Genomic DNA, 12,545 nt, shown 5'->3' with positions numbered 1-12,545 from the left:
GACTGACTTTTTGTGGCACCACATCAAAATCAAAAGTGAAACTTAAGCCTGAGAGAGTAAAACTAGTTCACCTCTTCAGCATAGAAAATGGTTAAATATAAAATATCAATTATTCTACAATTACCTGCCAATAAGGAAACATTATTTCAATTGGGGGGGCAAATTAAAAATAATATTTCAAACCCAGAAATACATTCTTTGATTATTTTTTTAAGATCTATTTATTTGAGAGAGAGAGGGAAAAAGACAGTGTGAGAAGGAGGGGGCACAGAGTGAGAGAGAGAAGCAGACTCCCAGCTGAGCAGGGTGCCCAATGAGGGGCTTGATTCCAGGACCCTGAGATCATGACCTGAGCCAAAGGCAGATGCTTAACCGACTGAGCCACTCAGGTACCCCATACTCTTTCATTATTAACCCAGGTTCTTCTGCAATACTTTAAAGATTTTAGGGGCAGCTAGGCAAACCAAAATATAGTTTAATATTCTAATATCTGTGGGAATAAAATACTGGCTTGCCACAGAGTGAGTTCTTCCTTCCCCAAAACATCCTAGTTTGTCTGAAATACTAAGCTATTATTGCTGTTGGACTGCTCTATCTCGGCAGAAATGACTGAGTCACTATGACTAAGTATGATTTATGCAAAATGAAACATAATAATGACTTCCCTACATGCTCTTGATGAGGGAGGTGGATGGCAGGAATGGGGATGGGGTATGGAATTGAGAATATTCACCAGAGACCTACTCATGTGCCAAGTTCTAAACTAAATGATAATGTAGGTTTTTTACAAGCCCATCCTGTGTCATTGAAGAGACTTACTAATAATAACTGATAAGTAAATTCTAACTACTACAAAGATTCCTGCTCAAGGCATACAGAGATTCTGCTATTAGACATAGCCTTATTCTGGATCAACAATACCTTCCAGGGTCTGCCCAAGGGATGACTAGAGCTACAGCTCAGCCAAAAATCTTAGGCAGGTCATTGCAACTGCATGTGGCCTCACTGTCTCTCTCTCATTCAGCTATTTTGAAAACTGCCCACCTATTGGAGGGCAGTTTTAGCTACCATCTGCACCCCACAGTGTAAATGTCATATGTGCCACTTGGCCTGTATTTTAATTAAACCATTCAGATATCCCCTCCAAATTTGGTGAAAACCATCTAGCTGTTTTCATGATAGGGTGTGACCAGAAAGTAACTTCGTTTTGTTCATATAGAGTTTTTTTTTGTTGTTGTTCTTTTTTTTTTTTTGTTCTTTTTTTTTGTTCATATAGAGTTGACATAATCCTTAGCATTACAAAGGAGCTCTTAGACCTGTCAAATAGATAAGATAAAGATTCATAAAAATTAAGTAACTATTTCAAGATGACTTAGAGCAGCAGAATTCTGAAACCCCAACTTGTCCTAATTCTATGGTCAGGTTGACATGGGCTTTATTTGTGGCATCCTTCCAGGTCAAAATTTCATAAAAGAATTCAGAGTGAAGCATCCATCCAGACTTAAGGTAAAGCTATAATAAGAACACTTTACTAGGTTATATAAACAAGTTTTCTTCCCTATCACAAGAATGTGACTTATGAAATATTTTGAAGCTCTGCCTGCAAAGTACAATTTTAGATTTATGATGGAACCTAATTCTTTATTAGGATCAAAGGAGACTGGAAGTAATGTTACCTTGTATCATCTCTCCAGTATTATCCATTTTTGTTTTGTTGATTTTTCTTTAATCAAGCTTCCATATGGTTCTCTGGAAATCAAAAATAATGAAAGCCGTCGTAATTTTCTCAGTAAGGACTTGTCATTGGGTCATGATGAAGCAGTCCCTGAAAAGAATGAATTCCTGCATAAAGATCATACATGGGGGGCACCTAGGTGGCTCAGTCCATTAACTGTCTGTGCCTTCAGCTCAGGTCATAATCCTAGTGTCCTGGTATTGAGCCCCACATCAGACTCCCTGCTCGGTGGGGTCTGCTTCTGTCTCTCCCTTTGCTGCTTTCACTGCTTGTGCTCTCTCTCTCTTTCTCTCTGTCAAATAAATAAATAAAATCTTAAAAAGGAAAAACAGCAACAACAACAAAATCACACATGAATCACATAGCCCTAAAATCCAACTGTGTCTGGAGAGTCTGCAAAGTTAGATTTTGGTGCTGTTCCTTTCTCTGATAACTTTACTAGGGTTTTTTCCAAGATTTTGGTTTATATAAACAGAGGAAGAAGTTTATCTATCAGTCTTCATGTGTAAACTAAATGAGGGAAGAGGGAAGTCTAACTCTTACTGTGCTAGAGAAGCCCTCCTCCACACAATTACTCCACGCAGGGAAAACAGTCACAGAGTACTCTAACTGCAAGGGGCTCTCAGCTCCTGAGCTGCAACCTCCCATAAGCTCTGCAGCTGGAAAGCCACTCACTTAAATATAAAACTTGGGGTATTAGCCGGGGAGAGAAGTACATTCCAAGTAGCATGACAGCTTAGGAGACCTGCTTCCTATGCTCTAAATATGTCCGAGGGAGCTGATCGGACATGTACGGAAATAACAAGCACACTACACATTAAATATGTATTCAGCACTCTCACACACATTTATATGGAGAGCCCCCTAAACACAGCATTATCCATAAATACAAAGTTGAGGCTTTTTCACTTCTGCAGAAAAGGAAGATCAGGGTCTGCACTTCACAACAGTCGAGGGATAAAGAACAGTTTCCGGTCATCCTGCCCAAGTTGGACTCTGCTCTTTACAGCTTCTAAGCTTTGGTGTTTTTCACCAGTAAGCTGAGGCTCACAATAGGATCTACCTCACCAGTACGTTATAAGGATTAAATAAAAGAATATACACTGACCACCGAACACAGCCTGACACATGGCAAACCCACCGTGAATATGAGCTACTGTTCTTAAAATAATATTAAAATAGGCTCTTGTGTTTCCCTGTAAATATTTATTTCCTCTTTCTAACCAAACGTCTCTTGGCAACTAAGAGGCACCTCTTCAGTTTCCTCGATGACAATTAATGTCAAAAGCTGACAGGCAAATTATAGGGAATTTATAATAACAAATAATGAGCCGCATTATTTCCATGGAAGCCTACAATTATTTCAATTCAACAAATGCTCGTTGAGCCCTGGCTGAGCATTGCTAGGCTGTTCAGTGGATGAGAACATGAGCAAAGTCCAATCCCTACCCTCAGGAAGCTTTCCATGTGGCAGAAGCATAAAAATAAAGCTGGGAACAACAGAGAAAGAGCAAAGCACACTGTATTGGTTTCCTAGGGCTACCATAACAAAGCACCACAGAGGGCAGCTTGCCACAGAAACTGATGCTCTCACAGTTCTGGAAGCAGTCTGAAATTGAGGCATTAGCAACACCTCGCTCCCTCTGAGATTCTGGATAGAATCCTTCCATACCTCTTCCTAGCCTCTGCTGGTGGCCGTCAATCTTTGATGTTCCTTGGCCCACAACAGATGCCTCAATCTCTACCTCTGTCATCACAGGGCCTTCTCCCTATGTGTCTATCTTCACACTATCTTCCTATAAGGTCACCAGTCATATGGGTTTGGGGTCCACCCTAATGACCTCATCTTAACTTGATTACATCTTACAAAGATCCGCTTTCCAAATAAGGTCACATTCACAGGTACTGTGGGCTGGGATGTCAATATAGCATATCAAGGGACATGATTCCACCCATGACAACTAATACCAGCCTAAACAAAGACTGGTTTCTATAAATCCCACAGTATCAATGAAAGGGTGTCCTGTCTTTTCAGTAAGGACATCACACCTACATGATGTAACCATAACCAGTCATGACCCCCAGGTCTCTTTCATTTGTTTTGTTTTGTTTTGTTTTTGACTGTAGAATGAAGTGGTTGGACTACAAGCACTCTAACTTCTAGATGGAACGTTCTGTGATTTAATCAGCAACCTAGCACTGTCTTGATTAGCCTCAATATTTATTTCACTTGGTAATGTTGATTTACAAATCTATTTCATTATTTGTAAGTTTGGGGTGACTGGATTAATTTTTCTTAGTCCACGTTGCAGGGACAGGCTGTTCCTTTCTTTCCACATGCATGAGGAACTTCAGTTAGTCACGCATAAGAAGTCTTTGTGACACTTGGCTAGGAAGGCCAAGTGTCCATCTGTAATAAGAACAATGATATTGAGTATTTTCGGTGCCTTTATATTGTGATAACCTCTCCGCATGAATCTTCACAACCTCTATGGTTGATTCTATTATCAGCATCCCAATTTACACAAGAAAACTAAGGACTAGAAAGGTTAGATTAACAACCAAAGTCACAAAGTTTGTAGTAAAATGGGTGTTTAAACTAGACAATCTGACTCTACATCCACAGTGCTTTACTACATCACTACCCCAAAAGTGGTCCTTGAACCCACCTCAGGAGAACCTGGGCACTTGTTAGAAATGTAGAATCCCAGGCCCCACACCAGATCTCCTGAGGCTGAATCTACATTTTAACCACATCCTCAGTGATTCATATGCACATTAAAATCTGAGAAGTGGCACTATGCTAACCAGGGCCAACCTCCCTCTAAAGGCTCTGTTGACTCTAGAAAGTAGACCAATAGAAAACCAGTACCAACACTGACTGTTCCAATGCCCATCTTCAATAACTACGCTCAAAAGAATTGTGATTAATTGGATGCAAACTATGATCTCTCTGATTTTACTTCTGTCTTTTCTCCATATGGCACCCAGTATTTTCATAAAATAGAAATTATATCACAGCATAAAAATCCAAAAAATAAATACAGAATTAAATATGAAAATATACAGAAAAACATAAACAACATTCCATTTTTATGAATTAACCATTTGACACACCTCTATAATTTTTACTTAAACTTTTATTATCTCTCTTTTTGATCACATCATCATATGACAATAATTTTGTGATATCATTTCCTATAGAGAGAACAGAAAGATAATTCAATCTTCAAGCATGGTTGGCTACATTTTTTCTTAGTATTAATGTTTTTGTATTGATAATTTAACATGCAACTTCATACACACACAGATTATTATACACTTATAGATTTGTGCCCTACAAACACAAAAAGTTTAGTAAGTTCTATTTTTCATATTTCTGATCTAAAAAGAAGAAAAATTATTGAACATTTATAATTGTTTATATTTTATATCCTGACAGATAAGCATCAATAAAGACCAAATCCTCTGCTTAGTATTTTATGCATCTGATGTCTAGATGACTTTTCCATGAGTTATACACATATACAAATTTCATATACATCACACATACAAGACTTCAAATCTTTTTTTTCTCTTCCACTACCTGCTTACTTCCAGACCTGGGTGCTATAGGATACATTCTTACTGCAATGCAAACCTCTGGCCCTGTACTTTCCTGTCATTATACCAGGTAAGGTGGTACTTATACCAAGGTGGCTACCAACAACATAACTACATACAGAAATAGTTATGGACCATATAATTACATTTCACAAATAAAAGTATCCCTGCTCAAAGTCCTCAGAGTCAGATCCCAAAAATGACCACAGCCACTCCAAAGCCACTCCACAACAGGGAGTGTGACAGAAGGGAAATCAATGTGGAAAAAGACAGGGGTCCTCAACAATTGAAAGTTGTCTAGAACCATGACCATATAAATGTACTGCTAGGGTTCCTCCCAAGTCCTTGAAAAGACTCATGCAAATAAGAGGTCCTGAAGTTTAAGCTTCATTAGTTTCATGGTACATCTGCCTCTATCCACTACTTAAAAACCAAAACAAGGGGCACCAGGGTGGCTCAGTCAGCTAAGTGTCTGCCTTCAGCTCAGGTTATGATTTCAGTGTCCTAGGATTGAGCCCCATATTGGGCACCCTGCTCAGCAAGGAGTCTGCTTCTCACTCTCTCTCTGCTCCTCCCTCTGCTTCTTCTCTTTCTCTCTCTCTCAAAAGTAAATAAAGTTCTTTAAAAACAAAATAAGCTCCAATATTCAATGGTTTTCCACTGCTGTTATGATAAAAAAAATTGAAGATGACACAACAAATGGATAGAAAGTCTATGCACATGGACTGGAAGAACCAATATTAGTTAAAATGTCCATACTAGTCAAAGCAATCTACAGATTTCAATGCAATCCCTATAAAAATACCAATAACATTTTTCACAGAACTAGAAAGAATAATCCTAAAATTTGTATGGAACCACAAAGGGCCCTGGAAGAGCCAAAGCAATCTGAGAAAGAAGAGCAAATCCCAGATTTCAAGATATACTACAAGGCTATAATAATCAAAACAACATGGTACTGGCACAAAAATAATACATAGGTCAATAGAACATAGTAGAGAATCCAGAAATACAGTCACAGTAATGGTCCTACTTACATGGTCAATTAATCTACAACAATGGAAGCAATATATACAATGGGGAAAAGACAGTCTAGTCAACAAAAAGGTGCAAGGAAAACTGGACAGCTACATGCAAAAGGATGAAACTGGACCACTTTCTTACACTATACATAAAAATAAACTCAAAATGGATTGAAGACCTAAATGTGAGACCTGAAATCATAAAACTCCTAGAAAAAAACATAGGCAGTAATTTCTTTGACATCAATCATAGAAATATTTTTCTAGGTATATCTCCTCAGGCAAGAGAAACAAAAGCAAAATTAAACTACTGGAACTTCACCAAAATAAAAAGCTACTGTACAGCAAAGGAGAACGTCGAGAAAACAAAAAGGCAACCTACTGAATGGGAGAAGATATTTGCAAATGATATATTCAATAGGGGTTAATATCCAAAATATATATAGAACTTATTCAATACAATGCCAAATAAATAAATAATCCAATTAAAAATGGGTAGAGGACCTGAGTAGATGTTTTTCCAAAGATGACATACAGATGGCCAATAGATGCATGAAAAGATGCTCAGCATCACTAATCATCAAGGAAATGCAAATGAAAACCACAATGAGATACCATCCTACAACTGTCAGGATGGCTAAGATTGAAAACATGAGATATTAGTGTTAGTGAGGATGTGGAGAAAAAAGAACCCTTGTGCACTGTTGATGGGAATGTAAATTGGTGCTACCACTGTGGAGAACAGTATGGAGGTTCCCAAAAAAATTAAAAATAGAAATATCATATGACCCAGTAATTCCACTGCTATTTACCCAAAGAAAAAAACCCACAAATTTTTTTTTAAAACCCACAAATTTGAAAATATATATGCACCCATATGTTTATTGAAGCATTATTATAATAGTTAAGATATGGAAGCAACCCAAATGTCCATCCATAGATGGCTAAAGATGATGTGGTATAGATATACAATGGAATATTACTCAGCCATAAAAAAGAATGAAATCTTGCCATTTGCAACAACATAGGTGAACCTACAGTGTAAAAATGCCAAGTGAAGTAAATCAGTCAGAGACAGATAAATATCATGATTTCACTCATATATGTAACTTAAGAAACTGAAAAAAATAAAGAAGAAAGACAAACAAAAAACCAGACTCTTAAAAACAGAGAACAAACTGGTGGTTGCCAGAGGGAAAGTTGGGGGCAAGGGGAATATGGGTGAAATAAAGGGGATTAAGAGCAAATTTATCTAGATGAGCACTGGGCATGGACAGAATTGTTGAATCCTTTAGATCATAAATCTGAAACTAATATAACATTATATGTTAATTATGCTTCAATTTTTAAAAGGGGGAAAAAAAGAAAAATAGAAACCAAAATAAAATGCGATCTAATATGCAATGGTTTTCTCCTGCTCTTATGGTAAAATCCAAACTCTTTACCCTGGCCAATAATATCTTCAACCTCATTCAACATCATACTCTACCATGCTAACCACTGTCCAATCTTTCAGACTTCTTTTCTATTTCTCAAATACACAGAGTTTTTTCTGCTTCCTGGATTCCTGTTCCTTTTCCTGAAATGTTTGTGTTCTCCCTCAGGTTATGGCAGAATCATTGACCAACTGGAATCTCATTGGTTAATGAGAGCTGCCTTGTCCAATGTCTCCTCCTATCCCCAGCATAGCCTTTGTCCAATTGATTGGGAGAGGAGTATACAGGCCCAGCTTTGCCCAACTGGAGGCAACACTGATGGGTCACCTCCCACTCTCACAGGGTGGCCTGAGGCCTTTGTTGAGATTGTGTCATAGCCCAACTTCTCCTTCTGCCCAATCCTGCTTCCTTTTCTTCCACACAGGTTGGAATCTCTACCTTAGAGTCTGTTTTTCAGGGAATTCAAACTTTGATAGAGAGGCTAATCTACCACTGATTAATTCCATTATTCAAGCATTTGATTTCCTTTTAAATTGATGCAAGAAATATATTTAAAGTCACAATTTTATTCTTTTTGACAAAGAAAATTATTTGCTTATAAAATTGTCTTGCCTGAGAGAGTACTAAAGTAATCATAGGAAAAAAAGGAGATTGGTAAGAAAGAAGTCAAAACTGAAGTATTTTTTATTAAGTAGTCCAAAAAGTGGCCAGATTTCACCTACTATAAGGGGGAAATACAGTTTTTATTTTACAAAGACACTAGTGAAAGTCATGTTTAACTTGGTTGAAATTTTACTCTTAGCCTTAAATTCCTGAGTCCTATGTCAATTCTTATTTGAAAAAAAAAACAAAAAAACAAAAAAAAAACAGAGGAGTACCTGGGTGGCTCAGGGGTTGAGCACCTGCCTTCAGCTCAGGTCATGATCTGGGGTCCTGGGATCGAGTTCCACATCAGGCTCCCCATGGGGAGCCTGCTTCTGTCTCTGCCTGTGTCTCTGCCTCTCTGTGTCTCTCATGAATAAATAAATAAAATCTTTAATAAAAAAAAGAAAAGAAACCAGAAAAATTATGAAATTGGTTCTTATGAAAGCCAAGTATCTTCATATAAGGTTAAAGTAAAGTGCACTAAGGTTGCATTTGGTAAATATAATCTTGAAGCCAGATTTAACAATAGAACACAAGGAATATCAAACTCCAGAATGCAGCCTGCTCAATCCATCAAAGCCATTTCAAAGCTAACTGAAGTGATCCTTCTATACCCTTCATGGTGTTTGCAAGCCAAAGCAGGTCACACTTGGGAATTAATGCAGTTGATATGCACTATCGATGATAAAAGCCTCCATTAAGACAGCAAGGAGTAATTAAGGAAACATATACATATGATCAATACTGAGATTATCCCAACTCCTTGAAGAGTCATCAATATGTTTCGAATAAAACCACATATTTGGTGGTTTTGCTCTGGTAAATATCTTTACAGAGATCAGTTAACATATTTAGTGCCAGACTAGCTAAAAACATGGGGACTGTAACTTTCATATATTCCACCCACAGGAACCCCTGAGGGAGACAGGAAACTGAGTCAATCCGGAAACACTTTGCTGAGCATTGTTCTGGGCTGACATGGACCACACTCCATTCTGTGACATTAAACGCAGTCTAGCATTGTGATTAGGAGCATGGCATTGGTAACCAAGCTAGCCGTGTTCAAATCCTGACTCTCCACATACTGGAACCTGAAGCAAAAGGAAAAACATATGCACTTCTCAAGATATCTTCTCACATGCAAAATATATACATTTTCCAGAATATCCTCTCATATTGTGTACCAAGGGGAAAAAGCTAATGGGACTTCAATAATGAAAGAACATGACAATAATAGAGCCCCATCTAGCCCAATCTGACCTTAGGCCAGGGTCTACCCTCATAGACCCACTTCAGGATTGGGGGGATGTGAGACCAGATTGGAAGGGTCGGTTTCTGCTCCACAGAGATGCAGGGTGGCACATGGAACAAACAGCCACAGCCAGGCTTTGTTCACAATTTTGATGTTTTCTTCATCACAGACTTTACTCATTACTTGGATTTTTAAAGATAGTACATTAACAGTATTCTTTATGTTGGTTACTGGGTTTTTTGGTGCCTGAGGCAGGCAGGTGAACACTCCCTCAGCCCTGCTGACAGTAAGCCTAGACCCCCTCCCTGCCAGACCAGGTCCAGCATTGCTTTTGGTCTCCTGGGCCACCTGGAGAATCCAATTTCCCGCATTGGGCAAGAGCCACCAAGCAAAGTCTAGACTGGGTGCTAGCTCACATGAAAATAGTCACACTTTTTTTTTTTTTTTTTTAATCAGACTTTAAGTGGTTCCTTACTTTCTTGATAGCTCCTTGGTGCATTCAAAGGGATGTTTTTAATATTATTCAGCTGTCTTCATTGTATCCTACCAGAGACTCATTCCTTGACTTTTTTAAAGTCCTGATCAATACCCATGGAATTGATTTTACCATCCATAGTTTGAAAGACACTGTTCCAGGGTAACTACTAAGAGTAACCATGGCAAGTATAACTTCCAAAGAAAAAAAAAAGTTCAGAAAAATAAAATCAACCAATCCAAGAAGTGAGAAATGAGAAATAAAAAGAAAGAGAGAAACTGACAAAATACATAGAAATCACAAAATAAGATAGTAGAAATAATTATAAATGTCATTAATGACAATAAATATAAGTAGACTGGACTCTCTAATATATTATTGCCAGACTGGATTATTTTTAAATCTAGGTATGTGACGTTTACAACAACATATCAAAAACATAAACACATACAGAAAGTTGGAAAATCAAAGAATGAAAGAGAAGTTAGGAAAAACTAACCAAAAGAAAGCTGTTATAACTGCATTAATATCAGATAAAATAAATTTTAAAGCCAAAAGCAATACTAGAGATTTTAAAAGGCCACTTTCTATGATCAAGTGGTCAATTCACCAGAAAAATCAATGCTATACTGGTATGCATGTAATAACATGAATGCAAAGTATATAAGCAAAAATTGATAGAACTATGAGTGATCCTCATCATAGTAGGAAATTTAATATATCTGCTTGGTAATGAACTGATCAAGCAAGATCAGGTAAGTGAGGAAAAATCTGAAATACTTAAAGAACACTATCAACATGTCAGTTCTAATGAACACAAAACTCAGACATAAAGTAATACGTGTGATTTTCTCGCACATAGGAGATATTAACAGAAACTCATTCTGTGCCAGATTGTTAATAAATCACAAATATCATGCATCCAATCACATTTTTTTGATAAAAAGGCAACTATTAGAAATTAATGATAAAATAATTAGAAAGTCCATTCATTTAGGAATTTAAAAACAGTCTTCTGAATGAAAGCATAATGGAAATTAGAAATTTTGTTCCACTGAATGGAACAAAAATGAGATATATATACACTTTAAAGATGCAAATAAAATGACAAAGGAAAATGTATAGCCTCAGATAGTTACATTAGGAAAAAAAGGCCCCAAATTAATAAATCTACTTCTAAATTAAAAAGTCAGGAAAAAAAAGCAGTTTAAGTCCCAAAAAGGTATAAAGAAGAGAATAATAAATGTAAGAAATTTTCCCTAAAACATAAAGTAAGGTATAGTATAGAGAATCAAGGAATCAAATATATGGCTACCAGAAAAGAATAATTCAACAGACAAACCTTTTAAAAAGTCAGTCAAGCAAACAGAGGAAGAAGGCATCAATAAAGAACATACTGATTGAAATATTTTATAATGACATAACTGAAGACACAGTGCAGATTAACAGGATAGGAAATATATCTTAAGCACAATTTATGCCAGTACCATCCCTGGAAAGCACAAGTTATCAAAACTACTCCAAAAAGAAATAGAAAATAAAAGTATATTCTACAGTTTATTAATCAAATTGAATCAGAGCTTAAAAATTAATCATTCATACACACACATGTGCATATATCACTAGGCCAACATTAGGTCATTTTTACCAAACATTCAATAAACATAAATTCCAATTTTATACAAACTTTTTTAAATGATAGGAAAAAAGAAGCATGCCCCAATTCATGTTAATACCAAAGTAATGACAAAATCAGGAAAGGACACCAAAAAAAGCTAAAATTATGGGGAATGTCACTCATTAAAATAGATCTATCAGCATATTTTCAGTTTAGTAGAGAAAAAAAACATGATTTTTTCCAAAGATGCAGATATATCATTAAATAAGACAACATCTATTTATAATGAAAAATTACTTGACAAATTAGTAATGAAAAGGGAATATCAATATCCTGATAAAGGACATATGCAAAATTACACAGGGAGTAACAGTTAATGGTAAAATGTTTAAAGATGTCCTTTACTACCAGGAGCAAGGTAACTTGCAAACCATTGTTGCTTTTATTCAGTATTGCAAAATTAAATTTTAAGAAAATTAAAGCCCGTAAAAACTAGGAAAGAAAACAAACAAAGCTCATTATTTACAGATGGTATAATTTCTTTATGCAGTAAACAGCAAAGAATCAACAGATATTTAGATTAATAAATGTGGTTATAGAATTGCTTGGATTAAACTTAATATGCATTAATTGAGATAATCTTATTTGTTGTAACAGATATATCTCAGCAGCTTAAGAAAATAAATAATGCATTTCTCATCATGTAAAGCTAATTCAATGGGAGCAGATGAGAAATAGTGTTCCACTCTGCCCAGTCAC

This window comes from Canis lupus, chromosome 17 (genome assembly GCF_048164855.1).
Source record: "Canis lupus baileyi chromosome 17, mCanLup2.hap1, whole genome shotgun sequence".
In the NCBI taxonomy this organism is placed as follows: domain Eukaryota; kingdom Metazoa; phylum Chordata; class Mammalia; order Carnivora; family Canidae; genus Canis; species Canis lupus.
This window is presented reverse-complemented; position numbering follows the sequence as displayed.